Source organism: Piliocolobus tephrosceles, unplaced genomic scaffold, assembly GCF_002776525.5.
Source record: "Piliocolobus tephrosceles isolate RC106 unplaced genomic scaffold, ASM277652v3 unscaffolded_32575, whole genome shotgun sequence".
Classification (NCBI taxonomy): Eukaryota; Metazoa; Chordata; class Mammalia; order Primates; family Cercopithecidae; genus Piliocolobus; species Piliocolobus tephrosceles.
The window spans coordinates 1-6,694 of NW_022316060.1; the positions used below are offsets into that span (position 1 = coordinate 1).

Sequence of the window (6,694 nt, forward strand, 5' to 3'; positions counted from 1 at the left end):
TACAGGTGTGAGACACCTCACCCAGCCAAAAACAAAAAAAAAAAAAAACAAAACAAAAAAAAAATTGATGTCCATATCCAAGATCTATGAATCAGCAAACTTTTTTTGTAAAGAGGCAGGTTTGTTTGTGTTTTTCGCAATCCTGAAAAATGTAAGAACCATTCTTAACTTAGGCTATGCCAGAACAGGCCAGTGACTGAGATTGGCCTTTGGTCTACAGTTTGCTGACCCCGTCCTGGGGAAAGTCCCTTTCTTTGACTCATCATTATTGATTAAATATCTAGATTTTGAAGTACATGTAAAATTGTAGATTTTTGTCCAATAGAGGTAAAAATAATTTTTGTCTGGTAGAAGTATAATACCAAAGTTTATTGTCATATATTAACCACTTTTTTCTGTAACTGAACAATCTGTTTTTTGTTGTTGTTGTTTTGTTTTGTTTTTGTTTTTTGTTTTTAAGATGGAGTTTCACTCTTGTTGCCCAGGCTGGAGTGCAATGGTGCGATCTCAGCTCATGGCAACCTCCACCTCCCAGGTGCAAGCGATTCTCCTGCCTCAGCCTCCCAAGTAGCTGGGATTACAGGCACCTGCCACAAAGCCTGGCTAATGTTTTGTATTTTTAGTAGAGACAGGGTTTCACCATGTTGGCCAGGCTGGTCTCGAACTCCTGACCTCAGGTGATTCACCAGCCTCAACCTCCCAAAGTGCCGGGATTATAGGCGTGAGCCACCAGGCCCCGCCAACAGTCTATTTTCTTAAATCAAACCTTTGGGCCAGGCGCAGTGGCTGATGCCTGTAATCCAAGCACTTTGGGAGGCTGAGGCAGGAGGATCACCTGAGGTCAGGAGTTCAAGACCAGCCTGGCCAACATGGCAAAACCTTGTCTATACTAAATATTCAAAAATTAGCTGGACATGGTGGCAGGTGCCTGTAGTCCCAGCTACACAGGAAGCTGAGGCAAGAGAATAGCTTAAACCTGGGAGGCACAGGTTGTAGTGAGCTGAGATCGCACCACTGCCCTCCAGCCTGAGTGACAGAGCAAGACTCCATTTCAAAAAAAAAAAAATTAATTGGCCGGACGCAGTGGCTCATGCCTGTAATCCCAGCACTTTGGGAGGCCGAGGCGGGAGGATCACGAGGTCAGGAGTTCAAGACCAGCCTGGCCAACACGGTGAAACCCCATCTCTAAAAATTAGCCCAGCATGGTGTCATGCGCCTGTAATCCCACCTACTTGGGAGGCTGAGGCAGGAGAATTGCTTGAACCTGGGAGGCCGAGGTTACAGTGAGCCAAGATCTTGTCACTCTGCACTTCAGCCTGGGTGACAGAGCAAGATTCTGTCTCAAAAAAATAATAATAATACTTAAACTTTTAATTTTGAGATTTTATAGTTTTACATTCAGCTGCAAGAAATAATAATGAGGCTGGGTGCAGTGGCTCACACCTGTAGTCCCAGCACTTTCAGAGGCCTAGGCGGGTGGATCACTAGAGGCCAGGAATTTGAGACCAGACTGGCCAACATAGTGAAACACCATCTCTACATTAAAAAAAAAAAATTAGTCGGGTGTGGTGGTGCACGCCTGTAGCCCCAGCTACTCGGAAGGCTGAGATGGGAGGATCGCTTGAGCCTGAGATGTCAAGGCTGCAGTGACCCAAGATTGCACCACAGCACTCCAGCCTGGGCAAAAGGATGAGACCCTGTTTCATCAGAAGAAGAAAAAAAAGAAAGATAAAGAATCTTACTTAAAATGTCCCCCCCCACCTTTTTTTTTTGAGATGGAGTCTCGTTCTGTTGTTAGGCTGGAGTGCAATGGCGTAATCTCGGCTCACTGCAACTCCCACCCACCAGGTTCAAGCAATTCTCCTGCCTCACCCTCACAAGTAGCTGGGACTACAGGCGTGTGCCACCACACTCAGTTAATTTTTGTATTTTTAGTAGAGATGGGGTTTCGCCATGTTGGCCAGGATGGTCTCGATCTTTTGACCTTGTGATCTGCCCACCTTGGCTCTCTAAGTGCTGGGATTACAGGTATGAGCCACTGAGCCCAGCCTAAAATTTCCCTTTTTTAGTGAAATACTCATTTTGTCAAATACCCATTGAACTGGCTTTATTGTTTATTCTTTCATTGATGAGTTGAGAAAACATCTTTGACATGTGTTCGTTCTTATTTGTGAGCCATATTTTTAACTTTTTGAAAATAATATTGTCATAATTATTTAACCCATAGATAATTTGCTCCTACAGTTAGTTTCCAGTTTGGCTCAGTTTTTTATTTAGAAAATTGTATCTGGTTAGGAAAGATCAGAGTAACTTTTCTCTTCCCCAATCAAAAGAAAATGTAATTCACTTTATTTGAGTTTCACAGTGATGATAACATGTTCTCTCTTTAGTGGCAGGGTATTTCTGTGAGATATTTTGGGTGAGATAAGAAGAAAGAAGTTTTAAAATAGCAGATACCGCCGGGCGCGGTGGCTCAAGCCTGTAATCCCAGCACTTTGGGAGGCCGAGACGGGCGGATCACGAGGTCAGGAGATCGAGACCATCCTGGCTAACACGGTGAAACCCCGTCTCTACTAAAAACTACAAAAAACTAGCCGGGCGAGGTGGCGGGTGCCTGTAGTCCCAGCTAGTGGGGAGGCTGAGGCAGGAGAATGGCGTAAACCCGGGAGGCGGAGCTTGCAGTGAGCTGAGATCCGGCCACAGCACTCCAGCCTGGGTGACAGAGCGAAACTCCGTCTCAAAAAAAAAAAAAAATAAATAAATAAAATAAAATAAAATAAAATAAAATAGCAGATACCACTGGCTTTTTTTTTTTCTTTTTTAAATGTGAGATGGGTCTGGGTGTGGTGGCTCACACCTGTAATCCCAACAACTTGGGAGGCCAAAGTGGGAGGATGGTTTGAGCCTAGGAGTTCAAGACCAGCCTACATAACATAGTGAGACCTTGTCTCTATAAAAAATGAAAAAATTAGCTGGGTGTGGTGCTGTGCGCCTGCAGTTCCAGCTACTGGGGAGGGTGAAATGGGAGGATCGCTTGAGCCGGGGATGTCGAAGTTGCAGTGAGCTGTAATTGCACCACTGCACTCCAGCCTGGGTGAAAAAGCAAGACCATTTCTCAAAAAAAAAAAAAAAAAAAAAAAAAAAAATGGAGCGTTGCTATATTGCCTGGGCTGGAATGCATCATTTATTCACAGGTGCAATCCCACCGCTGATCAGCATGGGAGTTTTGACCTGCTCCATTTCCAACCTGAGCTGGGTCACCCCTCCATAGGCAAGGCTCTCTTTCATTTTTAAAGTAATTATTCTTTCTGGGTGAGGTGGCTCATGCCTGTAATCTCAGCACTTTGGGAGGCTGAGGCGGGAGGACTGCTTGAGCCCAGGAGTTCAAGACCAGCCTGGGCAACAAAGCGAGACCCCCCCATCTCTATAAAAAGTAAAAAAAGTTAGCCTGGTATGATGTTGTGCACCTGTAATCCCAGCTATTCAGGAGGATGAGGTGCTAGGATTGCTTGAGCCTGGGAGGTCAAGGCTGCAGTGAGCTGTGATTGCATCACTGTGCCACAGCCTGAGTAACAGAGACACTGCCTCAAAAAATAAACAAACAAATAAATACTGATCCCAACAGTATATCAGCATAAATGTTTATGAGTAATTGGAAAAAAAAAAAAACCCTGTGTGTCCTTCAAACTTCAATTTTTTGTTTCTAGTGAGAAGCAGGTGGTTAATAATAGAAATCATCACCCAATAGAAAAGGTATGTTTTCTCAGATGGAAAGGTTAGAAGTCATTTAGTCTAGTACACGGTTTCTGAGCATGACTAGAATAAACCTCCTTTTAAAAAAAAAACTAAAAAACGGCTGGGCACAGTGGCTCACACCTGTAATCCCAGCAGTTTGGGAGCTGAGGCGGGTGGATCACTTGAGGTCAGGAGTTTGAGACCAGCCTGGCCAACATGGTGAAACCCCATCCCCACTAAAAATAAAAAAAGTAAGCCAGGCATGGTAGTGGGTGCCTGTAATCCCAGCTACTCAGGAGGCTGAGGCCAGAGAATCGCTTGCACCTGGGAGGTGGAGGTTGCAGTGAGCCGAGATTGCGTCACTGCACTCCAGCCTGGGCAAAAGGAGCAGAACTCTGTCTCAAAAACCAAACCAAACAAAACAAAGAAACCATAAAACAAAACAAAACAAAACAAAAAAAACCCCATAAAACAAAATGTTATTATGTGAATCTCAACATACACATAAATAAAGACAATACTCTAACAAACCCCATGTAACCACCATTTAAATCCTGTATTAGTAATATTTGGCCAATCTTGTTTCATCCATATCCATCATTTCCCCAAACTTGGCAAATCCCAGATATCTTAGAATTTCATCATTAAATACTTCAGTCTGTATTTGTAAGAGCTACTGCTATGGTCTGAATGTTTGTGTCCCCCCAAAAATTCATATCTTGAAGCCTAATCAGCCGAGCGCAATGGTGTGCACCTGTAATCCCAGCACTTTGGGAGGCTGAGGCTGGGGGATCGCTTGAGTCCGGGAGTTTGAGGCTGCAGGGAACAGTAATCATGCCACTGCTCTCCAGCTGGAGTACAGAGCAAGATCCTCTGTCAAAAAAAAGAAAAAAGAAATCTAATCACCAATGTGATGGTATGTATTAGTCAGGGTTCTCTAGAGGGAAAGAACTAATAGGATAGATGTACATATGAAAGGGAGTTTATTTTTTATTTTATTTTTATTTATTTATTTACTTATTATTATTTTTTGAGACGGAGTCTCCCTCTGTCGCCCAGGCTGGAGCACAGTGGCTCAATCTCAGCTCACTGCAAGCTCCGCCTCCCGGGTTCACGCCATTTTTCCATCTCAGCCTCCCGAGTAGCTGAGACTACAGGCGCCCGCCACCACGCCTGGCTAATTTTTTTACGTATTTTTAGTAGAGACGAGGTTTCACCTGTTAGCCAGGATGGTCTCGATCTCCTGACCATGTGATCTGCCCGCCTCAGCCTCCCAAAGTGCTGGGATTACAGGTGTGAGCCACCGCACCCGGCCGAGAAGGTACCTTTTATGAATCAGGAAATGGACCGGGACTCTCATGAGACACTGAATCTGCCAGTGCCTTTGCTTTTGGCTTTCAGCATTCGGAACCATGAAAAACACGTTTTTGTTGTTTATACTCAGTCTATGGTATTGAGTTATAGCAGTCCAAATGGACTAAGACAGACATTTTTTAACATTGCAATACCATTCTCACACCAACAAATAGTAATAATTTCTTAACAGAATCTAATATCCAGTCACGATTCAAATATGCCCCAGGTGTCAAGTGTCTTGTCATAAATGATTCAAAACAGGATCTAAACAAAGACTGTGTATTTGGTTGAGTTTTTTTTTTTTTCTTTGTTTTTTTTTGTGTGTGTGTGTGTGTGTGTGTGTTTTTAATTTCAGGTCAAACTCATTTCCCTTTTATTAAAGTCCAAGTTACCATTACATGGCTTGGTACTCAATAAAGGAAAACTTGTTCAAATAAGGTAATATGTTATCATCAGTATTTCCAGGAAACTTCACACTCAAGTCGCAATGTCAATAAATCCATGGGGAAGCCCATCCATGGGGTTTACACTTTGTCAAGGCCCAGTTCCTCCGGAGTGGAGATTCCCAGTTCATTTAAAGTTGGTCTAAGTTCCTGGATGACATAGGGGTAGATTTCCTTATGAGGTCCTGCTTTGTCCTTAACAGCCTCTAGGATACGAACTGTACTAGCAAAACCATTTAACCGTCTGCATGCCCGCAAAGCAGCATCAATGATTTTGGGCTCTGGAACCAGATCATAGGTAACAAGTGTGTTTATCCCTTTACGCAATTCCCAGGCATCTACATCTGGCTTGTTGAAGTATGTTACCCAGCGAGCATCAAACTCCTCATCTGTCTCATGTGACCCATGAGAACAGCAGAGAACTGACTGGATAGCCGCGGCGGGGCCGGGGGTCCGGGCGGAGTGCAGCAGGCCTCGAGGGCCGGCCCAGGTGGTGGCGGCCACAGCGCAGCGGCGGAGAGCGGCGCCCAGCATGAGGGCGGTGGCGGCGCGCAGGCTGAGGGTAGTTTTTTTTTTCTTTGATGGAGTCTTGCTCTCTCACCCAGGCTGGAGTGCCAGTGACATCATCTTGGTTCACTGCAACCTCTGCCTCCCAAGTTCAAGCAATTCTCCTGCCTCAGCCTCCGGAGTAGCTGGGATTACAGGCACATGCTACCATGCCCAGCTAATTTTTGTACTTTTAGTAGAGATGGGGTTTCGCCATGTTGGCCAGGCTGGTCTCGAATTCCTGGCTTCAAGTGATTCTCCCACCTTGGCCTGCTGAAGTGCTGGGATTGCAGGCATGAGCCACCGCTCCCGGACTGATTTTTTTTCTTTTTAAAACATTATTTTTTCAAAAAACAGTTTTAAAGTATAGTTGACGTAAAATAAATGGTACATCTTAACAGTGTGCAATTTGAGAACTTTTGACATGTTATTCACCTGAGAAATTGTTAACACAACCAAGATGATGAACATATCCATCACCTCCAAAGTTTTCTCATACCCTGTGGTAATCTCTCCTAATCTCACCATACAATCCTATCCCTAAGCACTTACTGATCTACATTTTACCCTTTGTTGATTGCTTTATGGTAGAATTTGCTTTCTTGTGTTGGCCT

At 44.3% G+C, this 6,694-nt stretch overlaps 1 pseudogene across 1 annotated transcript; it reads right to left on the reverse strand.

The window, feature by feature from the left end:
• Positions 1–5,440: 5,440 nt before the first annotated feature.
• Positions 5,441–6,100, reverse strand: LOC113222632 (annotated as a pseudogene). Its single transcript, XR_003308486.2, has one exon. The product of XR_003308486.2 is annotated as a cytochrome c oxidase subunit 5A, mitochondrial pseudogene (transcript).
• Positions 6,101–6,694: the final 594 nt, after the last annotated feature.